Source organism: Pseudophryne corroboree, chromosome 2, assembly GCF_028390025.1.
Source record: "Pseudophryne corroboree isolate aPseCor3 chromosome 2, aPseCor3.hap2, whole genome shotgun sequence".
Lineage (NCBI taxonomy): Eukaryota > Metazoa > Chordata > Amphibia > Anura > Myobatrachidae > Pseudophryne > Pseudophryne corroboree.
In genome coordinates, this window is record NC_086445.1 from 67,230,314 (window position 1) to 67,256,174 (window position 25,861).

Below are 25,861 nucleotides of genomic sequence, written 5' to 3' on the forward strand. Positions count from 1 at the left end.
GCTCGTTGCCAGGGGTTTCATGCACTGGGTGTCATGCTCGTTGCCAGGTGTTTCATGCACTGGGTGTCATGCTCGTTGCCAGGTGTTTCATGCACTGGGTGTCATGCTCATTGCTAGGAGGTAGTCCTCGTTGCTAGGGCTGTGCTCCCAGTGCCACATATGACCCCAGTGCCAGATATTCCCCTACGGTGCCAGGTACTCACATGCCCCAGTGCCAAATATAGCCCCCCCCATGTGCCAGGTACACATATACCCCCCCAGTGCCACATATGCCCCCAGTGCCAGATATTCCCCCCCAGTGCCACATATGCCCCCAGTGCCAGATATGCCCCCAGTGCCATATATTCCCCCCAGTGCCAAATATGCCCCCAGTGCCATATATGCCCCCAGTGCCAGATATTCCCCCCCAGTGCCATATATGCCCCCAGTGCCAGATATTCCCCCCGTGCCATATATGCCCCCAGTGCCAGATATTCCACCCAGTGCCATATATGCCCCAGTGCCAGATATTCCCCCCAGTGCCATATATGCTCCCAGTGCCAGATATTTCTTCCGCCCCCCCCCCCCCCCCCCCGCGCCGCTTTTTGGAGGGACACGGAGGGACAGCTCGCCTCTCCTGTGTCCCTCCTGCTGCATCATCTCCGGCGGCCGCGGGTCTAATAGGGGGAAGTGCCGGTTCGTGAGCCGATTAGAGCTCACGAACGGCACTTCCCCCTATTAGACCCGCGGCCGCCGGAGATGATGCAGGAGGGACACAGGAGAGGCGAGCTGTCCCTCCGTGTCCCTCCAAAAAGCGGCGGAGGGAAGCAGACCGCAGACTGACATGCGGACGCTCGTCCGCATGTCAGTCTGCTGTAAATCAGTGGCGCCCCCGCAGCCCCTCGCCCCCAAGCCACCGCGAGGGCTGCGGGTGCAGTAGTTACGCCACTGCTGTATAAGTGACATCCATATGTTAAAGGTCAAGATAGATTTGATACAACCCGTGTGATATTTTAAGTGAATGACACAAAATTATGCCATATGATTTTGTATGCTTCTCAGAGTGTATGACATACAGTACATCACTGAAGTAATGCTTGTGACCCATCCTGAATAGAGAGGTCAAGAGAAACTGGACAGGTAGTCCAACTGGATTCGGTATGAAATCCTGGCTGTCAGGATCCCTGAGGTCAGTATATTGACGTCGGAATCCCGACAGTAGAAATCCGACCTCGAGCGCAGTGTGTCCACTCGCGAGCTCACTGCGCTCACCATGCTTTGGGCTCGGTGGCCACACTATTATATTCCGCGGACCACCACCCTAGTGGGAATACCGGGTGGCTATCGGGATTTCGACCGCGGTCATTTTCCCTGCTGTCAGAATTCCGGCATAGGTATTTCGACCGCCGCGATCCTGTCTTTCGGGAAATTAACTGCATCCCATCCAACTATATTGCGTGGAAATTTAATTCACCAAGTTGGGGTGATTTGAGGATTTGTTTCTTGAATGAAGCTTATTGATGATACAATTAACCTGATTAACCTACAAGAAATATAAATATATTTTTGCTATACTCACATTTTTTCTCCCAGGAACCAACAACTTTATCTTTCTCCAAGGCTTAGTAAGTAGACCGCATAGTCTTCTTCTGCTTTTTAGCATAACCTTTGATATACAGTTTTCTGAACTTTTATCTGGGACCACCACCAACCCAGTGCTATAGGTAGATTTTACCCAATATAGCCGGAATATAGGTTATATTTCATATGATGAACATATTAAGCTTGTGCAGATTCAAACTGTTGGCTTACATAATGTAAAGAGGCTCAAGCTGGACACATGCGAGCGCAATGGCCAGATCACAGCTGGAATCACTAGGGCCTGTTAGTGGGGATCCGTTCTCTAGGTCGACAGTAAATAGGTTGACAGTGTCTAGGTTGACCACTATTGGTCGACAGTAACTAGGTCGACAGGGTCTCTAGGTCGACATGTTTAACGATACTTAATGATCCACGCGGACTACGATTGTGAATGGTAACCTGTGCCGAGCGCAGCGGTAGTGGAGGAGCGAGGGACCTTGCCTGAAGCATGGTGAGCGAAGCGAGCCATGCGATGGGACACGGTGCACTAATTGGGGTTCCCGGTCACTGTACAGAGAAAATTACACCAAAAGACATAAAAAACTAATGTCGACCTTTTGACATGTCGACCTAGAGATCCTGTCGACCTAGCATCCCTGTCGACTTATTTACTGTCTACCAATAGTGGTCGACGTAGACACTGTTGACCTAGTTACTATCTACCTTCCATACCACACCCCTGTTAGCACAAGCAGTCTTCTTCTGGTCACATTCACCAACACAGCACACAATGAGCCGTTCACTCATTATCCGCTATTATTTGACATTGTGGTTATTTTTGACCACATCTAGCCAATAATTAAGACTTAGGGGTCTATTTACTAAGCCTAGGATGGATATAAAGTTGGTTGAGATAAAGTACCAGCCAATCAGCTCCTACAGTAACTGTCATTTTTCAAACCCTGCCTGAGTTAGGAGCGGATTGGCTGGAACTTTATCTCCGGTGACTTTATCTCCATCCAAGGCTTCATAAATAGACCCCTTAGTGAACCTTAGGCAACATACTGGTAAGGTTCCCTTCCATTTGTCAATAAAGACCAAGCATAAAAATGGGTTAATGTATTTTGGGCACCTTGGTGTCCACTGAGCCCTAAGCAAGAGCCTGAGTTGCCAAATGGTCCAATATTGGGTGTGATATATATGGCAGTGTGTATCCAGCATACTGTAAGAGAACATCCCATTGAAAGTAGACCCTGACATTTAATTTATGGCACTTCTTGAGATGCAAAAAATATTGGGCCGGATAGAATGAAGTCCAAGTTGGCTGGAGGTGCGTGTACCCAGCCAAACTCTGACTTTTCTTAAAGCGGCATTAATTTACAAGGCATGGTTTTGCCTTGTACATAATTGCCGCTATAAAAAACCTGCACCTCCTGCCAACTCGGACTTCATGACATCAGGCCCATTGTTTCACAATAATACGTAATGGGGCTAAATTAGATTATCTCCAAATGAGCACTCTCTCTCCCCTTAGAAGTCTAAATTATTATACTGGAAGAGTGCTACTGTGCATACTCCAGTATGGTTCTTCCAGGGATGCCTCATTCCCTAACCAAGATGGCCATTGGAGTTACTACTGCGTAGAGCGACATGGTTGGAGGAGACCTGCCTGTTTTACCTTCATTACCGCTGTTCCAGCATCATGCACCACCCATACCGCATCTTGTATATAGTCAACGGCTGCTACAACCCCACTCCACTGCAAGCTCTGGCCCATACCTTAACCAGTGTAACCACAGTGAGTATCGCTGTACCTGCAACACTTAATAAGCCACACTACTGGTTAAGACACTAGACTGGACTCTTTGGGTCACAAACATCCCGCTGGTGTGCATACTACTCTGCCATACCCCTGCATGTACACACATACAGTATTTCCTGCAGAAATATATCCTCCTGCACCATTAACATCATTTTTGCATGAGGTTGCAGCACGAAACGCATTACAGCTGCCTCCTGCATTCACCATCTTCCTAATAGTTTGCGCCCACACAGACTGTGCAAACGGGCTCAACCATGTAGAGATACTGTAGGGGCATGATCTTACAGAAGAGGAAGAAATCACATTTGCATTGCATATCCATGTTTCTGCAAGTTGGTAAATAGCCCCTTGTGAAAGTACTAACTTTGTTGAAAAGCCTGAGTAATGTGAATGAGCCCTAGTGGAATTTATTAATTACAAAACACATCACACGTCTAATAGCAGGGTTCAGATACTTGTGAATCATCTGTGCTGCCTGCATGGAGCAAGAGATGTGTTTCCATGGCGACTACTTTCACCAAATGTGAGTAAGCGGAGTAAAGGTTGCATAACCATTGTTTTGTTGTTGTTCTTTTCTACGTGGGCTGAAACATGAGAGACAGTTTAGATTCCATATGGATTTATACTATGCAATTGAACGTTTCTCAAAATAACATTGATTGTTCCACCTACGGCTCCTTTTGTGTTGCATTAGTATCTCATAGAGCGTCCAGGATGTGGCCGGTGATAGTTAAACTACGGCATCAAAGGCTTTTATATGTGTGGTTTTTTTATATAAAAAATTTTTTATTCGGTTTCTGGAACTTACCACTTATTCAAAGAAATGTACCAAATTACTGTATGATTTAACAATACAGTAAATTATAGAAAGGTTTGGAATAGAGCTAAACGTAGAAAGGCATTATCAACAACATTATATTAATACGGGAACTAAGTTTAAGGCTCAGATTTATCAAGCCTTGGAGATTGATAAATTGCACAGCGATACAGTAACAGCCAATCAGCTCCTAACTGTCATTTTTCAAACTCAGCCTGTAACATGGCAGTTAGGAGTTGGTTGGCTGGTGCTTTATTACATTGGAATTTATCACTCTCCAAGGCTTGATAAATCTTGGCATAAGTTTGGTTGCACTCACCTTCAATGGTTTAAGTTTGGGTGTGTTCACCTTTGTTGACTGGCTAGTAGGCTGTACCACCCTGAGAGGGGTAGCGTCATCACCCTTCGGATGTGTAGTCACACAGGACACCCCTCAGCAGATAGAAAGGCTAAATATGTAGTTCAACATTCTATTTGAATTTAAGTGGTTGTTCAGTTTTATTGGAATTTAGTTTCAACTTGTTATTGAGATTCACCAATTGAACTCTAAGCTTATATTGCAAGAGCAGAGTTTAAGCTGGTAGTTCCAGGTCACCATTTGCATACAACACCAATAAAAGAACAGTCCCAGGAAAATGGTCACTGAAATCACCAACCCAGGCTAAGCGCACTGATGCCGGAGCACTTTTGGGGGAAAGTCAAGCACACAGACGCATTTCGCCTTCATACTATGTATGTGTGAAGATGCGTAATTTTTTTTTTCCAATTTCAATGACACCAATATGAGATTATATCAAAGTATTCACAACTATGCCATAAAAAAAAAAAAAAAGTAAGGCTATAAAAAATAATTTGCCTTTTTTTATAGATAGAAGCAGGTGGGATATTTGACCTTGGCCAGTGCTACCTGGAGTTTAAGAAGTCTTCCAATAATCCAGGAGCAGTGCGGGGCCTATATTTTTTGGACCCTGAAGCTTGATCAGTTATGGGGGCTCCTTCGCAACCAGCAACAATAGGGCATCCAACAAGGGCCTTGCTGTCCAGGTAAGGACCTAGAGACTCAAATGGCAGAGAACAGGGTGATGGGGTGGAGTCCTTGAAAATGGGCCATACAGTGGGCCCCTTCCCTGGTTACAGCACTCCCCGCCCTTCCCCCCCCCATGCCCCCCGCTTTAATGTCTACCTCTCACAGCACTCCTCTCCTTCAATAATCACCTCACAGAACCCCCACTTCATTAATCACCTCACAGCCCTCTTCCCCCCCCCCCCCCCTTCTCTCTTCAATAAACACCTCACAGCACACACTGCCCAGCAGTAGTAAAATTACCTTATAAGACGCCTCTTTGTCTCAGGCTCCTTCTCACCTTTCATTGTTCCCAGCCTCCTTCCTAGGACCTAGGCCCTCTCAGGTTCCGCCATTCCTGGTAATGTCACATAGAGAAACTCTACTATAGTGCTTGATAATTATGACTCCTAAAATTATCAAATCAGGCGCTCTGATATAAGGCACAAAATAAAGCTGTTGGTCACCCAATTTATATAATAGAATTGATATACTGATGTCTATATACTTATAGCTGCTCCCACATGAGTATTCTGCGATACTCAAATAGATACAAAGTAATTGTGAAACATGCAATATCACGAGAGAGCTAGATACCGATCATTACTATAAAAACATTTTATTCAATCACATAAAATAAAAGCATAAAAAATGCAATGCATATTTTCATAAAATAATTATTCTCACTGCTGATATTAATTACTAGCTGCCATATACTGTATCCCAATTGTATATTGCACAGATGTCCACATCCAAAAGACCAGTGTGGCTGGTTCGCTCCAAAGCAATTTTGTGCTCACCACTTATTCCTTAGAGTCTCATGTGAGGCTGGCTGTCAGCATGCGGAATCCGTTGTGGTTTTCAGAGGGTCTGATGAAACTGTGGTTTGATTTTCACGGAGAAACATGTTAAGGACATCTCACGCTGCTGTTTTTCCCTGAGATCTACACAAGCACAGCACCACAGTCCGGACTCCAGCACACGGCAAACTGCCTGAATTCTACAGCTACGAACGGCGCCCTCCCTCCCCGGTGAACCAGGGACGGATCTAGACTTTTCTTTAGGGGGGGGCGGTTTACTGTTTAATCTTGACTCCTCCCTCTACAGTCCCAACTCCTCCCATCTGCAGTCCTAACTCCTCCTCTCTCAATTCTGACTGAACTTTTTGAGTGAGACTGAGATAGAGCTTTGTGATTGTTCTATCTACATGTGACTGTGCTATGGGGTAACTGTATTTATTAGCCCTAGTAGCCACACACCAGCAAGTGAGGGGCAAATGCTCTGTAACCCTTGCTCTCCTGGCTCCCCTGTGCTGCTGTGGTATAAGCTGCAGCACATCGTTCTGCCTAAGGCTCTCTCAGGAGAGCTCTCTTCTGCTCAAAAGTGGGCGTGGCTATGACTGTGTTAGGGGGGGCGGTCGCCCCCTTCGCTCCCCCCCCCCCTAGATCCGGCACTGCGGTGAACTGAATAGAACACCGCCGCTCCCACCAACCACAACGGATTCCGCATGCTGACAGCCAGCCTCACATGAGACTCTAAGGAATAAGTGGTGAGCACAAAATTGTTTGGCGGTCGGGGGAGGTAGTAGCATAGCGCCCATCGTTTATACAGCTGAACATTCACCATCTAGTGAACACCATTCACATTCCCTAAAACAAATTGGGACTTTATAATTTGCTTTGGAGCGAACCAGCCACACTGGTCTTTTGGATGTGGACATCTGTGCAATATACAATTGGGATACAGTATATGGCAGCGTGTAAATAATATCAGCAGTGAGAATAATTCTTTTATGAAAATATGCATTGCATTTTTTATGCTTTTATTTTATGTGATTGAATAAAATGTTTATATAGTAATGATCGGTATCTAGCGCTCTCTTGTGATATTGCATGTTTCACAATTACAAAGAGAAACTCTGCAGGCTGTCGATAATTGTAGTTTAAACGAATACACATTTCATGCTATTTACAGAGCAAAAAGCCACAGAGCTAGACTATAACTCTTAGCAGTTCGGGCAGTACTAGGTGACACGCATCCACGCTGTTATAGCAGCTGTGGTTCTATCACTAATATAACCTTATTTTAATAACACACACTTAAAAAACTCCATCGATTCTTGTTGAAAAATTCACTCATTGAAAAAAAAGTTGCATCAGGGCCCCTTTGGGATTAGGGGCCCTGACGCTTAAGCTTCATTGGTTTCATAGTAGATCCGGCCCTGAACAGGAGACTCAACAGATATTCCTGAAGAATAGTGCTAATGAAAAACAGGTCTTCAACACTGAACCACATTCTAGCATTCAGAAATCGTTGACTAAACTTTGCATCGTTAACATGTGTTTTTTCAGTCTGTCTAACAGTAAACACTCTGAGATGGAATATATATAACGGTAGTAGACATTTATTAAGAATGTATTAGGAGCCAGAGGCAAATTCTCTCTTCTCTCCCCAGCCGTGGTAGAACGTCACGCTCTCAGTAAGAGAATATTCACAATGAAAAGCAGTGATAGACTTCCGTCTTTTAATCAACTCTCTTTTTCCTTTGAATGTAGGATAACATGAGTCTCACAAGCCTGACCAAAGGCTCCTTCAGTGCCGGAAGTCAGACTAATCAAAGAATCCATCCATTATTAATGATACAAAAAGAAACAAAATGAGTTTTGCATCCAAACAGATTTAAAATATTATTTATGCAATTTTTTAACACCATCTTACTGTAAATCCAGCGCTTTTCTCCTGTTGGTACTAAACAGTGCTATGGGGGTTATTCAGGTTGGATTGCAGATTCTGCGAAAAAGCAGAATCTGCAGTCCTTTCTTTCGAATGGTGGAAACCACCCATCGCAGGGCGCGGCCGCCAAGCATGCTGAATTTCCTGCCCAGTAGGTGCGACCGGTCACAGCAACTGTGGATGACCCCTTGCCCGCCGCCATTTTTCCCATCAGAGCGGCTGCGTGTGACGTGACACTCCGTGATGCCACCTAATTAACCCCCTAAGACCAGCAGCTTTGTTCCCCTTAATGAAAGTTCTTCCCTCATCACTGGTCAAATATAACACTTGCGTCATTAGCAGGCATAGAGTGGGCGTGGCTTTTGGAAATCGGGTGTAGTCTAACAAAAGCAGTGTAACTTAAGAAATGTTGTCAATTCTTAGAAATACTAGACAGAACAGAATTAATTAAACAATCTGTTGATTAGAAAAGCAACGTCACGTTATCTCATTATTTGGCGAGTCATAGAAAACTGTTATTCATAAATATTATTAGTTGGGCCTCATAAATATTAGTCAGCCGGAGGAGGACCTGGCATTTAAAGCACATAGGGGCAGATGTATTAACCTGGAGAAGGCATAAGGAAGTGATAAACCAGTGATAAATGCAAGGTGATAAACACACCAGCCAATCAGCTCCAATATATAAATTAACAGGAGCTGATTGGCTGGTGCGTTTATCACCTTGCACTTATCACTGGTTTATTACTTCATTTTGCCGTCTCCAGGCTTAATACATCTGCCCCTATAGGTCCACCTGTTGTGTTTTGCTGCATGCCGATGGGGCTTGGCTGGGGCAATGGAACATGATGCATCCGCACAAACCTATGTATCATACTTGGGGGCAGATGTACTAAGGCTTGGGCAGTGTTAAAGTGGAGAGAAATAAACTACCAACCAATCAACAGCTAATTGTCATTTCTCTGCTGGGGACTCCAAAAGGACCATGGGGTATAGACGGGATCCGCAGGAGACATGGGCACACTATAAGACTTTGAATGGGTGTGAACTGGCTCCTCCCTCTATGCCCCTCCTCCAGACCTCAGTTAGACTTTGTGCCCAGGAGTGACTGGACACACACTAGGGGAGCTCTACAGAGTTTCTCTAAAGACTTTATTGTTAGGTTTTTTGTTTTCAGGAAGACCTGCTGGCTACAGGCTCCCTGCATCGTGGGAGTGAGGGGAGAGAAGTCAGACCTACTTCTTCTTAGTTCAAGGGCTCTGCTTCTTAGGCTACTGGACACCATTAGCTCCAGAGGGTTCGATCACTTGGTGCGCCTAGCTGCTTGTTCCCGGAGCCGCGCCGTCACCCCCCTCACAGAAGCCAGAAGAAAGAAGCCGGGTGAGTATGAGAAGAACAGAAGACATCAGACAGCAGAAGACTTCAGTAATGGAGGTAAGCGCAGCGGTAGCGCTGCACTCCATGCTCCCACACACCAACGGCACTCACAGGGTGCAGGGCGCTGGGGGGGAGCGCCCTGGGCAGCAGTTACTGAGGTCTCGTTTAGACTGGCAAAAGAGCATAGTCGGGCCCTGGGCACCGCGTACGATACCCCCGCCAGTACACTGCAGTGGTCGCGCTGCGCGCCATTGCTCCCACACAGCAACGGTTTTACTTGGATGCAGGGCGCAGGGGGGAGGGGGGGGTCGCCCTGGACAGCAATATGTATATTGTTTAAGGAGGTATATAGTGTGTATACACTATATACGGTCCCCTGCCTGCATATAGAATGATAGTATAACGGGGCTGAAGCGCACTGATGAGGGGTGGGGCTTAGCCATCACACACAGTGTTCAGCGCCATTTTTTCACTGTCCCCGCCAAAAAATGTGTACAGCGCAGACAAGGGGGGGCACAGTCTGTTAGTGCTATGTTGAGGGATATATGACACTATTTGCTTTTAGAAATGGGCATGCAAATATTGTTGTGCATATTCTCCGTGTGGTCCCTGTCAGATATACCCACTATAGTTCACTTGTGTCGACATGCGTGAGTGTTCCGTCACAAACACCTATGGGGTTCACTGTCGGCATCGCCGACGCCTGTTGGTACTTGATACAGTATGGGAAACACAGTAGTATGGGGGTGACCCTGTCGGCACCAACCAGAGCCAGCCCTAACCAATATGATGCCCTAGGCAAGATTTTGGCTGGTGCCCCCTAGCACCACCGCTGGTTCCGCCTCTGACCTTGCACCTCTTTCCCAGCACCATCACCCCTCACCCATAGCGGTCTTTATTTTGGTGTTTGTACCCCCTATATTTTAAATAGGAACAGTTCGCACATTTGCACACAGCCCAAAAAGGGGTGTGTTTTTGCTGACAAGGGGCATTGCCACACAATAGTATCCCCAATTCCAATTACGCCACACAGTACTGCAACTATATTCACATTTGATCATGTGATAGTGTCCATAATTCATATTACATCCCACAGTAGTATCACTTTACCTTATAAACGTTACTCCTCACAGTAGAGCCCCTTATTCACATTACATCACACTGAATTAGTCCTTATTCACATTACACCACACCCTATTGCTTTTTACTCACATTAGACGACACAGTAGTGACCTTTCTATACGCAAGGCCACATAGTAGAGCACCTTATACATATAATGCCACACATTAGTAATGCATTAATACACATAATTCCACACAGTAATGCCCCTTACACATATGAGACACATTATTAATGTCCTTATAAACATAATGCACCTTACACATTATGACAGCCTTTATTAATGCCCTTTTACACATAATGTCCCGTACACATATGCCGCACATTATTAATACCCTTATACACATAATGACACACATAGTGCCCCCTACACATTTGCTGCACATTATTAGTGCCCCTATACACATGACACACATACAGTAGTACCCTGTTACACATATGCCGCACATTATTAATGCCCTTATATACATAATGACACACATATGTTGCACATTATTAATGCATTTTTACATGACACACATAATACTCCTTACACATATTCCGAACACTACTGCAGAACCAACCCACTCACATGCACACAGCACTCACACTGCCACTAACACTGTGACCTCTGCCTCTGCTTGGATACAGATGTGTCCTCATAAATCTTGCCTCAATGCTAACGTTGGGCACCTTTTTTCTATTAAAATGAATCTTATTTGCATTGCTATGTGGCTAGGATGCACAAGCAGCTTCTGCTGATTAAAATGACATGCAGCATGCCTATATACTGTGTGAGACACTGGCTGTATCTGCATATGAAATGCTACACACAGAATATAGGCATGCCACATATCATTTTAATCAGCAGAAGCTGCTGATGCCCCTAGGCATATCAAATGCCCTAGGCAATTGCCTAGTTTGCCTATACATATGGCCGGCTCTGGCACCAACTGTTATTACCGGGTGTAAATTGACATGCTGTAACTGACTTATACCTGTATATATATTTATATGTATCTGTATGGTACGGTTCCATGGCCCTGTAGCTGGAGCATAGACATGGTAGTATTTGTGGGGGAGTGATATTAAAATTATATATGTATACTTCCCTCGGACCCCTCGGGGTCGCAAGAATGTTATTTTGCCTGGTTACTACTCCCTGCTGTCGACGACTACTGGGTTTTCTGTCGACCATAAGGTTTCCTGTTAGATCCAGAACTGGGGCATTCAGTACATGGTCATACACGTTCAGAACACATTAATGTCACTAGGGACCCGACGGTTCCGGACAATCCGCTTATATGTATGTTGTATATATATTTTGATAAAGCTAAATATTTATCGTATATAAAACACTTTAAGAGGTCTAAGAACACTGTACGCTATCTACGTAAGAAGTACCGTAAGGGTACGCAAGTTGCGTAACGATCGCTCAACCGTAGTCGAGACGCTCAAGCGTCACGTTCGCTTACGGCCCAGAGATCACAGGCAGGCACGCTAGTGGCTGTCGACTAACGTAATGATTCGCTATAGCGTAGCGGACGCTCGGGACCACGAGGAGATCACCAGCGGTGCAGACGCTTACAACGTTAAACCTTTATATCTATACCATTAACAGCGAAATATACAGTAAACCTTAGTGTGGTGTTAGAGTGTAAATGCAACCTGGTGTAACCTGATTAACTACAAAGCTGCTTGGGCGTCACCGACGCTCAGGGAATACTTAACACTATAAGAAATACACAGATACCTGGGCTTAGGGTCCAAAACCTATTATATGTATTATGACTATTATACTTGCAAAAGAATCACAGAACAAATCATACACTACAATATAACATAGACTAACTAACCAGATAACTACACAGGAAATACAATGCAATACAATACAATACAATACAATCAAGGGAAAATAAGGGAGAAAGAGGGGAGAGAGAGATGGCTTACAATAACATCAAGACAATATGATTGCGGAGAAACACTTACGCACAAGGGGAAACGATCGCATGCGCCTCGATATCCAGCTCCCGATTATCAGCAATGAGAACCGTTGAAGAGAGTGTACTGGATACGGTCGGCCTGCCTATTTATGCCCCACACACAATACAATTCAATGGTCCCTACAATCTCATTGTTCATTGGACACAGGAATTCGGCTTCGCATTATAACAAAAGGTCATAGGTTGATTCATACAGGTGGGCTGTGACTGTTTCCAACTGTCCAGGTGGGTGGGATACTGGGTTTCCCGCCGCATGACTAAGTAAGAACAAATAATAGTAAATGGACATAAACTTCTTATGTCCATAACTATTCGCACGAGCGATTAATCCGCTCCAAACCAACACCGGAATATTGCTATTTAAATACTCTTCCGATGGGTACCAAACACTACTGTATGACCCCTGTTAGACCCTTCGTACAATACAAAGAGGGATCTCTCTGTTCAGGAACATGCTATGTTAACTAAACTTTCAGTATCTATCAAAGGGACCATGATCTACAAAATACATTATTAGTGAAAATATGTAACGAATGAGTCGCACGCTACGATTACATAAACTCTACCGTAAATACGCATACCGTGCGCCTGCGGGTGCCCGCGACTGTGAGTATGTGCACGTACGGGAGAGCGTACGCATGCGCTGCGCGGACCAGTATGAGGTGCAAATATGGCAGTCTGTGTAGAGATATTTTTCTGACTTTGACAATTTATATATATATATGTATATATATATATATATATATATAGAATATGTGTGTTTTTTGTGTATTGCATTATGTATATTCATATTATGATTTGTAATAAAGCTGTTCCTTCTCATGTGTTGGTCGCTCTGTTGCTAAAGCTCTAGGTCGGCCGTGACGAGTTGGTCTCAGATCCTCACAAGGAATCCAAATGGTAAATCTTTTCCCGCCGCGGATATAATGCTGTGAAAGTCAACTCCTGGTCGACACGGTGACCTGTCTCAAGGGATCGTGCACAGGAAGCTAAGTGATAATTTATTTCTATGCTTTGGACTTATTTGCATTACATGCATATGGGGGAGTGTTTATGGTCGGAAAGGCATCCGATAGAATTACCCTTAAGAGAGAGGGGAGGTTTCTTATGTTGATTCTTCTCTATAACATTGCAGCAGTTAGCCGCGTGACGGCAGGAGGTGTGACCGGGGGAATGCGGGGGCTGATTCCGTGAGATACTGGAGTTTCTTCCTGGGACGGTATACAGCTGTTTGGTGGATGCCTCAGTTCAGTTAATCTCGGCGGATGCCACTGGTAAATCTAACTTCGTGAGTTACACTCCTTCACAACGGTTGGTGACGCATTCTGTTGTGGGATACAGTCATTTTAACGGGGTTGATACCGTTCTTTTTTTTCTCTGACGTCCTAAGTGGATGCTGGGGACTCCGTCAGGACCATGGGGAATAGCGGCTCCGCAGGAGACAGGGCACAAAAAGTAAAAGCTTTAGGATCAGGTGGTGTGCACTGGCTCCTCCCCCTATGACCCTCCTCCAAGCCTCAGTTAGATCTTTGTGCCCGGCCGAGAAGGGTGCAATCTAGGTGGCTCTCCTAAAGAGCTGCTTAGAGTAAAAGTTTTGTTAGGTTTTTTATTTTCAGTGAGTCCTGCTGGCAACAGGCTCACTGCATCGAGGGACTTAGGGGAGAAGGAGTGAACTCACCTGCGTGCAGGATGGATTGGCTTCTTAGGCTACTGGACACTAGCTCCAGAGGGACGATCACAGGTACAGCCTGGATGGGTCACCGGAGCCGCGCCGCCGACCCCCTTGCAGATGCTGAAGAGAGAAGAGGTCCAGAAATCGGCGGCTGAAGACTTCCCAGTCTTCTTAAGGTAGCGCACAGCACTGCAGCTGTGCGCCATTGCTCTCAGCACACTTCACACCAACGGTCACTGAGGGTGCAGGGCGCTTGGGGGGGCGCCCTGGGCAGCAATGAAATACCTATGCTGGCTAAAAATACATCACATATAGCCCCTGGGGCTATATGGATGTATTTAACCCCTGCCAGGTTGTCAGAAAAACGGGAGAAGAAGCCCGCCGAAAAGGGGGCGGGGCCTATTCTCCTCAGCACACAGCGCCATTTTCCCTCACAGAACTGCTGGTGGGAAGGCTCCCAGGCTCTCCCCTGCACTGCACTACAGAAACAGGGTTAAAACAGAGAGGGGGGGGCATTTTTGTGGCGATATTATTACATATTAAGATGCTATAAGGGAAAACACTTATATAAGGTTGTCCCTGTAAAATTATAGCGTTTTGGTGTGTGCTGGCAAACTCTCCCTCTGTCTCCCCAAAGGGCTAGTGGGGTTCTGTCCTCTATCAGAGCATTCCCTGTGTGTGTGCTGTGTGTCGGTACGTGTGTGTCGACATGTATGAGGACGATGTTGGTGAGGAGACGGAGCAATTGCCTGTAATGGTGATGTCACTCTCTAGGGAGTCGACACCGGAATGGATGGCTTATTTAGGGAATTACGTGATAATGTCAACAAGCTGCAAGGTCGGTTGACGACATGAGACGGCCGGCAAACCAATTAGTACCTGTCCAGGCGTCTCAAACACCGTCAGGGGCTTTAAAACGCCCATTACCTCAGTCGGTCGACACAGACACAGACACGGACACTGACTCCAGTGTCGACGGTGAAGAAACAAACGTATTTTCCATTAGGGCCACACGTTACATGTTAAGGGCAATGAAGGAGGTGTTACATATTTCTGATACTACAAGTACCACAAAAAAGGGTATTATGTGGGGTGTGAAAAAACTGCCTGTAGTTTTTCCTGAATCAGATAAATTAATTGAAGTGTGTGATGATGCGTGGGTTTCCCCCGATAGAAAAGGCGCTCACACGCTTATCAAAACAAGTGGCGTTACCGTCTCCAGATACGGCCGCCCTCAAGGAGCCAGCTAATAGGAGGCTGGAAAATATCCTAAAAAGTATATACACACATACTGGTGTTATACTGCGACCAGCGATCGCCTCAGCCTGGATGTGCAGCGCTGGGGTGGCTTGGTCGGATTCCCTGACTGAAAATATTGATACCCTTGACAGGGACAGTATTTTATTGACTATAGAGCATTTCTATATATACGAGATGCACAGAGGGATATTTGCACTCTGGCATCATGAGTAAGTGCGATGTCCATGTCTGCCAGAAGATGTTTATGGACACGACAGTGGTCAGGTGATGCAGTTTCCAAACGGCACATGGAAGTATTGCCGTATAAAGGGGAGGAGTTATTTGGGGTCGGTCCATCGGACCTGGTGGCCACGGCAACAGCTGGAAAATCCACCTTTTTACCCCAAGTCACATCTCAGCAGAAAAAAGACACCGTCTTTTCAGCCTCAGTCCTTTCGTCCCCATAAGGGCAAGCGGGCAAAAGGCCAGTCATATCTGCCCAGGGGTAGAGGAACGGAAGAAGACTGCAGCAGGCAGCCCCTTCCCAGGAACAGAAGCCCTCCACCGCTTCTGCCAAGTCCTCAGCATGACGCTGGGGCCGTACAAGCGGACTCAGGTGCGGTGGGGGGGGTCGTCTCAAGAGTTTCAGCGCGCAGTGGGCTCACTCGCAAGTGGACCCCTGGATCCTACAAGTAGTATCCCAGGGGTACAGATTGGAAATTCGAGACGTCTCCCCCTCGCAGGTTCCTGAAATCTGCTTTACCAACGTCTCCCTCCGACAGGGAGGCATTATTGGAAACAATTCACAAGCTGTATTCCCAGCAGGTGATAATCAAAGTACCCCTCCTACAACAAGGAAAAGGGTATTATTCCACACTATTTGTGGTACTGAAGCCAGACGGCTCGGTAAGATCTATTCTAAATCTGAAATCTTTGAACACTTACATACAAAGGTTCAAATCAAGATGGAGTCACTCAGAGCAGTGATAGCGAACCAGGAAGAAGGGGACTATATGGTGTCCCTGGACATCAAGGATGCTTACCTCCATGTCCCAAATTGCCCTTCTCACCAAGGGTACCTCAGGTTCGTGGTACAGAACTGTCACTATCAGTTTCAGACGCTGCCGTTTGGATTGTCCACGGCACCCCGGGTCTTTACCAAGGTAATGGCCGAAATGATGATTCTTCTTCAAAGAAAAGGCGTCTTAATTATCCTTTACTTGGACGATCTCCTGATAAGGGCAAGGTCCAGAGAACAGTTGGAGGTCGGAGTAGCACTATCTCAAGTAGTTCTACGACAGCACGGGTGGATTCTAAATATTCCAAAATCGCAGCTGATTCCGACGACACGTCTGCTGTTACTAGGGATGATTCTGGACACAGTCCAGAAAAAGGTGTTTCTCCCGGAGGAGAAAGCCTGGGAGTTATCCGAGCTAGTTAGGAACCTCCTAGAACCAGGCCAAGTTCAGTGCATCAATGCACAAGAGTCCTGGGAAAAATGGTGGCTTCTTACGAAGCGATTCCATTCGGCAGATTTCACGAAAGAATTTTTCAGTGGGATCTGCTGGACGAATGGTCCGGATCGCATCTTTAGATGCATCAGCGGATAATCCTGTCTCCAAGGACAAGGGTGTCTCTTCTGTGGTGGATGCAGAGTGCTCATCTACTAGAGGGCAGCAGATTCGGCATTCAGGACTGGGTCCTGGTGACCACGGAGGCCAGCCTGAGAGGCTGGGGAGCAGTCACACAGGGAAGAAATTTCCAAGGAGTGTGGTCAAGTCTGGAGACTTCTCTCCACATAAATATACTGGAGCTAAGGGCAATTTACAATGCTCTGAGCCTAGGAAGACCTCTGCTTCAAAGTCAACCGGTGCTGATCCAGTCGGACAACATCACGGCAGTCGCCCACGTAAACAGACAGGGCGGCACAAGAAGCAGGAGGGCAATGGCAGCAAGGATTCTTCGCTGGGCGAAAAATCATGTGACAACACTGTTAGCGGTGTTCATTCCGGGAGTGGACAACTGGGAAGCAGACTTCCTCAGCAGGCACGACCTCCACCCGGGAGAGTGGAGACTTCATCTGGAAGTCTTCCACATGATTGTGAACCGTTGGGAAAGACCAAAGGTGGACATGATGGCGTCCCGTCTGAACAAAAAACTGGACAGGTATTGCGCCAGGTCAAAGAGACCCTCAGGCAATAGCTGGGACGCTCTGGTAACACCGTGGGTGTACCAGTCGGTGTATGTGTTCCCTCCTCTGCCTCTCATACCCAAGGTACTGAGAATTATAAGAAGGAGAGGAGTAAGAACTATACTCGTGGCTCCGGATTGGCCAAGAAGGACTTGGTACCCGGAACTTCAAGAGATACTAAGAAGGGACTTGCTTCAACAAGGATCATGTCTGTTCCAAGACTTACCGCGGCTGCGTTTGACGGCATGGCGGTTGAACGCCGGATCCTAAGGGAAAAAGGCATTCCGGAAGAGGTCATCCCTACCCTGGTCAGAGCCAGGAAGGAGGTGACCACACAACATTATCACCGCATTTGGCGAAAATATGTTGCATGGTGTGAGGCCAGGAAGGCCCCCACGGAGGAATTTCAACTCGGTCGATTCCTACATTTCCTGCAAACAGGAGTGTCTATGTGCCTCAAATTGGGGTCCATTAAGGTTCAAATTTCGGCCCTGTCGAATTTCTTCCAGAAAGAATTGGCTTCAGTTCCTGAAGTCCAGAAGTTTGTCAAGGGAGTACTGCATATACAACCCCCTTTTGTGCCTCCAGTGGCACTGTGGGATCTCAACGTACTTCTGGGATTCCTCAAATCACATTGGTTTAAACCGCTCAAATCTGTGGATTTGAAATATCTCACATGGAAAGTGACCATGCTGTTGGCCCTGGCCTCGGCCAGGCGAGTGTCAGAATTGGCGGCTTTGTCTCACAAAAGCCCATATCTGTTTGTCCATTCGGACAGGGCAGAGCTGCGGACTCGTCCCCAGTTTCTCCCTAAGGTGGTGTCAGCGTTTCACCTGAACCAGCTTATTGTGGTACCTGCGGATACTAGGGACTTGGAGGACTCCAAGTTGCTAGATGTTGTCAGGGCCCTGAAAATATAGGTTTCCAGGACGGCTGGAGTCAGGAAAACTGACTTGCTGTTATCCTGTATGCACCCAACAAACTGGGTGCTCTTGCTTCTAAGCAGACGATTGCTAGTTGGATGTGTAGTACAATTCAGCTTGCACATTCTGTGGCAGGCCTGCCACAGCCAAAATATGTAAATGCCCATTCCACAAGGAAGGTGGGCTCATCTTGGGCGGCTGCCCGAGGGGTCTCGGCTTTACAACTTTGCCGAGCTGCTACTTGGTCAGGGGCACACCCTGGCTGAGGAGGACCTGGAGTTCTCTCACTCGGTGCTGCAGAGTCATCCGCACTCTCCCGCCCGTTTGGGAGCTTTGGTATAATCCCCATGGTCCTGACGGAGTCCCCAGCATCCACTTAGGACGTCAGAGAAAATAAGAATTTACTTACCGATAATTCTATTTCTCGTAGTCCGTAGTGGATGCTGGGCGCCCATCCCAAGTGCGGATTGTCTGCAATACTTGTACATAGTTATTGTTACAAAAATCGGGTTATTATTGTTGTGAGCCATCTTTTCAGAGGCTCCGCTGTTATCATGCTGTTAACTGGGTTCAGATCACAGGTTGTACAGTGTTATTGGTGTGGCTGGTATGAGTCTTACCCGGGATTCAAAATCCTTCCTTATTGTGTACGCTCGTCCGGGCACAGTATCCTAACTGAGGCTTGGAGGAGGGTCATAGGGGGAGGAGCCAGTGCACACCACCTGATCCTAAAGCTTTTACTTTTTGTGCCCTGTCTCCTGCGGAGCCGCTATTCCCCATGGTCCTGACGGAGTCCCCAGCATCCACTACGGACTACGAGAAATAGAATTATCGGTAAGTAAATTCTTATTTTCCCTTTCGATGCAGAGAGTGGAAGGTGAAAAGGTAAGAGTTCTGCAGCCTTGTTGCGTTCGCAGAAGCGGATGGCGTTTTTCTGTTTCTACCACATCCACTGCATGTCGCTGGGTCTATCTGGCTGAAGCCCACTCCGGTGGGAACTCGTCTACTGCTTTTCAGTCAGTCCGGGAATGGACTTAGACCTGTGAGTTAACTATAGAATAAAAAGGGGGATATTCTGGTTCACAGGGGGTTCCCCTCACTAATTTTTCGAATAGATCTTGCCGTTTTTCCTCTAGAAGGGGAGGTAGGGCGCGACGCCATACCAGATTTGCGTCAGGTTCAGGGCATTGTCCTGCTGTACCTGTTAAAAAAAAATGAGGAAAACAAAGATTTCTCCTTACAAAGTTGAACTACAGGATGGAATCTCTCAGGCCAGGGAGCTCCAGCACGTAAATGTAGAAAGGGGTTTAAATGCGTTTTTCTCTGTATTCAGCTTACCTGGGTTGTTATCTAGAATTGTCTTTCCCATTTCACCGGAGTGATGGCAGTAGGACCGTATCAGTTCCATAGTGAGTACTGGGACACTCCCCTGATTAGGGCGAGGTCAAGACGCAAGTGCAAATCGTTGTTTCTCTCTCACTGTCCTTCAACACAGGGGAAGGCTGTTATTCCCAACGACGCAGACGTCGGAGGTGGGTATCAGAGTAGTTACTGAATGGTTGAGGTTCTGTGTTCTCCTGTGGAAAGAGATCTGAGGATCCGGAGTCGGATCAGATTTGCTGTGACAATCCATCAATATGTTCCGTTGATGAAGAAGTTGGATGCAGCCTAAGAGGCCTTTTCGGTGAGCAGGTCAAAGGCCAGAGTGGGTTTCAAGGGGCCAGTTGAAAATGTGGTCCGGGTCTCACGTGCACATGAGCCGGAATATAATCCTAATGGCCAGGATATCGCTCCTGTGGTGTCTACTCAGTTCTCACCTCCTAGAGGGACGAAGGTTCGGATTCCTGGATGAGTTCCTGGTGTCCATGCATGCAGATCTCCGAGACTGGGGAGCAGTCCTTGTAAGGGAAGTATTTCCAGAGGACAATGTCAAGCTGGGAAGCTTGTCTGCAATAAGCTTTCTTGGATTTAGAGCTATTTTCAATGAACATATGCTTCGTGATCTGGCTGTGTTAATTCTGTCGGACGACTTGACAGCAGTGGTGTAAGTAAGCTGCTAGGGCGGAACAAGAGCAACACGGCTATGGCAGTTGCCGGAAAAGATTTTCCGCTGGTAAACGCTATATTAGCAATCTTCGTTCTGGATCTGAACGACAGTGAAATAGATTCCTCAGCAGACACGATCTCCATCTGGGAGAAAGACAGTCGTCATCAAGAAGTTTTTACTGGAGCGACAAGTCTTGGAGGAGTGCCTCAATTGGACATGTTGGCGTCGCGTCTCAACGAGAGATTTCAGGGAAATTGTTAGAGGTCAGGGGACACTTACGCTCTAGCAGTGGACGTCCTTGGGACACTTTGGGTGTTTTCAGTTGGTCTATGTGTCCCCTCCGCTTTCACTCTTTCTGAAGGTGATAAACGTATGAAGAACAATGGTCAGGCGATCCTCATTGTTCCGGTCTAAACAAGGAGGGCTTGGTATCCAGTTCTTCAAGATTTCCTCATTGAAGATCCCTGGCCTCTTCCTCTACGTGAGGAAATGTTACAGCAAAATCCGGGCATGTATCAAGACTTACCGCCGCTGCGTTTGACGGCGTGGCGGTTGAACACCATATCCTAGCCAGAAAGGGTATTCCCAGTGAAGTCGGCTCCACAATGTTTCAGGCTGGAAAAGAAGTAACGGCACAGCCTTACCTCCGTGTTTGGAGAAAATATGTGTCTTGGTGTGAATCTGAGAAGGCTACTACGGAAGATTTCAGCTGGGTCGCTCTTCGCCATTCTTTGTAAGCACCTGTGGGGCGGGCCTACAGTTAGGCTCCATTTCAGTGCAGTTTTGGCCTTACACATTTTCTTTCAAGAAATAATTGGAAACCTTTCCGGAAGTTCGGACCTTCATGGAAGGAGTACTGCACATCCAACCTCCATTTGTGCCTCCATTGGCACTGTGGGCCCTTGATGTGGTGTTGCTTGTGTCATAATGTTTGGGACCTTTAAGAAAGGTGTGTTAAAATTTCTCTCTTGGTGAGTGGTCAAGTTTTTGGCTTTGGCGTCCGCAAGGCGGATGTCGGAAGTCGCGGCTGGGTCTCACAGGAGCCCTTGCTTGATCTTCCAGGTGGATAGATTGGATTTGAGAACTCGGATAATAGTTCTGCCAAAGGTGGTCTCGGTTTCGCAGAAACCAGCCTGTTTGATGCCTGTGGTTTCTTGAGCATAGGCTGTTTCGAGGTCTCTCGATGTAGTCAGGATTTTGAATATTTAGGTCTCCAATTTGACTCAAATTGGAGAAACAGAGACTCTGTTTGCCCGGTATGCTCTCAGTGTGCTTGGGACGCCTGCGTCTTTGCAGTCGGTTACACGCTAGGTCTGTGATGCGATTTCGGCGTGCTCGTTCTACGGTTGGATTGCCGTTACCGAAGTCGGTGGTGACCCATACTACTAGTAAGATGGGCTCTTCTTGTGCGGATGCCCAAGGAGTCTCGGCAGTTCAACTTTGCCGAGCGGATACTTGTATGGGTTCAAACACTTTTGCTAAGCTCTACAAGTTTGATACCCTGGCTGATGGGGATCTCATGTTTGCTCAATCGGTGCTGCAGAGTTGTCCGCACTCTCCCGCCCGGTCTGGAGCTTTGGTATAGATCCCATGGTCCTTTTGGAGTCCCCAGCATCCTCTAGGACGTAAGAGAAAATAGGATTTTAATACCCACCGGTAAATCCTTTTCTCCTTGTCCGTAGAGGATGCTGGGCGCCCATCCCAGTGCGTACTGTATCTGCAGTTATTGGTGATGGTTACACTCTTGTGGTTTTTCTGTTCTGTCAGGCTGTTGCTGACATTGTGCATGCCATGCCATGTGGTGTCTTTTTATTGGTTGTGTTGACACACTGGTTGTGTTACATATTCTCTCAGCATGTGGCTGTGTATTGTTCATGCCGTTGGCTGGTATTCTATTGAATGCTACGTTCTGTGGTATGTGTGTGGTGTGAGCTGGTATGACACTCACCGTGTTTAAACAATAAATTCTTTCCTCTAAATGTCCGTCTCCCTGGGCACAGTTTCTAACTGAGGTCTGGAGGAGGGGCATAGGGGGAGGAGCCAATTCACACCCATTCAAAGTCTTATAGTGTGCCCATGTCTCCTGCGGATCCCGTCTATGCCCCATGGTCCTTTTGGAGTCCCCAGCATCCTCTACGGACTGGGAGAAAAGGATTTACCGGTAGGTATTAAAATCCTATTTTTGAAGACACAGCCTGTAACATAGCAGTTAGGATTGATTGGTTGGTACTTTATCTCTTTCTACTGTACTTATTCACTCTCCAAGATTTAGTACATCTCTCCCTTGGCCTATTGCCCACATAGATTATTTACCCTGATGTGTAAAGCATAGCCTTTGTGTGACTGCACCAGGATAATGCATAAATCCATTATATTTAATGAAAAAAAGTTTATGGAGTCTATGTACTAAGGCTTGGAGAGAGATAAAGTGGACAGTGATAAAGTACCAGCCAATCAGCTCCTAACGACCATGTTACAGGCTGTGTTTGAAAAATGACAATTAGGAGTTGATTGGTTGGTACTTTATCTCCGTCCACTTTATCTCTCTCCAAGGCTCAGTACAAAGGCCCCATAGTGTGATATCACAATAGGGTTAAAAACACAATGTAGACTTGTTAGTATTTGCAGTAGGCACACAGGAGTCAGGACCCGCCCTCCTCATTCCCTGCAGCCTGTGTGCCCAGTGTTTGTAGCACACTGAGCCTGGGCAGGCTAATGCCGCCGTCAGGTCACTGTGGGTAAGGTGGATGGCTGTCGGCAGCTCCTGGATCTTCAGCTGAATGAAGATTCCTCTTATGCAAGGAGAGAGGCTGTAAATAAATGACACTGCTTTAATGTGAGCGTCCACAGGGGCTGTTTAAGAGAGGAGGGGGCCCATATACAATTCCATGCGGGCCCCTCTCTCTCGCCAATACATGCACCAAGTGGAATGTAGTCAATATCCCGGTGTTCGGGATCCTGGCGTTTAGGATACCGACGCCAGGATTCCGACCGCCGAGAATGTCGGCAGTGGCGCCAAGGCTATTCCCACTCCTGGGTGTCCACGACACCCAATGAGTGAGAATACAACCTGTGGCAAGCGCAGCGAGCCCGCAAGGGTCTTTCTAGCGCTCTCGCCCCGCTGCAGGCATTATTGCAGCCGAGATCCCAGTGTCGGTTCTGATTTCCAGGATCCTGGCCGCCGGGATTCCATCCCCAACCCCACCAAGTACCGTGCATGTGCAGATCTCCCGGAAAGTGACGCAAGCTTCCCAGAAAAAAGAGGTAAGTATATTTGATGGGTGCAGTGTGGGTTCCCCTGGACTCATTATAGATCCGCTTTGCCCATGAGTGTCACTTGTTGTACATGGCGATATCGTTGTCATTCCTTTAACAGGCAAGCTCTTTGGATATGAGGACTCTCCCATTTTATTCCAGCCCTCCTTTTCTCTCTCCCACTCACTCTCCCTCAACTTACCTATCACAGGCTGACCGCAGCTGTAGCAGATGTGGTAGCAGCCTAGTTCCGTGTAGCTCCGCCCCCTCGATTTTGTGTAGCTCTGCCCCCTTTCATGATCAAGATCTGGCACTGTCACAGGAGGGGGAGAGTACGCTGCAAGCTTCTATTGTAAACGTCCCTCCAAAATGGCAGCCGCCTCAGAGGAGACAGTGGTGGTCATTCCAAGTTGTTCGCTCGTTGCCAATTTTCGCTATACTGCGATTAGTCGCTTACTGCGCATGCGCAAGGTTCGCAGAGCGCATGCGCTTAGTTATTTTACACAAAAGTTAGGTATTTTACTCACGGCATAACAAAGCTTTTTCATCGCTGTGCTCATCGTAGTGTGATTGACAGGAAGTGGGTGGTTCTGGGTGGAAACTGGCCGTTTTATGGGAGTGTGCGGAAAAACGCAGGCGTTCGGGTTGCAAAACGCAGGAGTGGCTGGAGAAACGGGGGAGTGGCTGGGCAAATGCTGGGTGTGTTTGTGACGTCAAACCAGGAACGAAAAGGACTGAGCTGGTCGCAATGGCTGAGTAAGTCTGGAGCTACTCAGAAACTGCTAAGAAATTTCTATTCGCAATTCTGCTAATCTTTCGTTCGCAATTCTGCTATGCTAAGATACACTCCCAGAGGGCGGAGGCTTAGCGTGTGCAATGCTGCTAAAGCGAGCGAACAACTCGGAATGAGGGCCCGTATCTTTAATAACTGTCTCCTCTGAGGCGGCGGCCATTTTTGGAGGGACGTTTACAATAGAAGCTTGCAGCGTCCTCTCCTGTGACAGTGCCGGGCGGCAGCATGAGCCGCCCAGGTCCTCTCCTCTCTGTTAGGAGGCAGGTCCCGTGACAGCTGTACCCACAGCACCCCCCTGCTGGCGGGCCTGCTGGCAGATAATGAGGCTATTGTACAATCAAGCAAAAAGTTGGTGGAGCAGGAGTCTTTCTGCTATACAGGGCCCTGTGCCCACTGCCACAGGGCCCCTACGGCCAAGATCTGGAACCTTATACAGGAAGAGGTGTCTGGGGGGTTTTTTTTTTGGTCTTTTTTTTTTTTAATCAACAGCAATAAAAATCTGGGGTGATGCAGGTAAATTTGATGGACTTAAATGACATTTACACATTTTTGGATGGTTGCTCTAAAATAGCATCTTTGTCCCACACAATAGGCCTCATTCTGAGTGACACAGATCTCCGGGCACACATGGCAAGTGTAGAAGCCTCTTTCGCTGTCCTATTCTCAGTCGGAAATAGCATGTATCATGTATCTGCCTTTATGTGAAGGTGGGCGATGTGTGGCAGCTGCAATGAGCGCACACGTGTACAGGAAGGGAGGCCATTTTCTAGGTTTTTTTTTTGAGTAGCGCAGGGCTGGTACAAGTGCAGACACTATTGAATGATGTTGCGTCGGCCAATGTAAAGTCAGTGGGCGACACGGAGTTCCCCTCGCAGATGCATAAACCCCACCATTAGTTGAACAGAATCTTGAATTAGTATTAGGTAGTATGGGGTCTATTTACTAAGCCTTGGATGGAGATAAAGTGGACAGAGATAAGGTACCAGCCAATCAGCTCCCAACTGCCATGTCACAGGCTGTGTTAAAAAAATGGCAGTTGGAGCTGATTTGCTGGTACTTTATCTCCAAGGCTTAGGGGAAGTTGTACTAAGCAGTGATAAAAGTGGAGAAGTGAGCCAGTGGAGAAGTTGCCCATGGCAACCAATCAGCATTGATGTAACATTTATCATTTGCATACTATAAAAGCATAAAAAGCAGCTGATTGGTTGCCATGGGAAACTTCTCCACTGGCTCACTTCTTCACTTTTATCACTGCTTAGTACATGTC

At 47.0% G+C, this 25,861-nt stretch overlaps 1 long non-coding RNA gene across 6 annotated transcripts in view; it reads right to left on the reverse strand.

Moving 5' to 3' along the window:
* LOC134999050 (uncharacterized) overlaps positions 1-25,861 on the reverse strand; it is a 222,535-nt gene that overhangs the window by 193,784 nt on the left and 2,890 nt on the right. For all 6 annotated transcript variants that reach the window (XR_010201237.1, XR_010201219.1, XR_010201225.1 and 3 more), the window contains exon 2: positions 5,527-5,620. This is a non-coding gene — a long non-coding RNA (uncharacterized LOC134999050). The remainder of the gene's footprint in view (positions 1-5,526; positions 5,621-25,861) is intronic.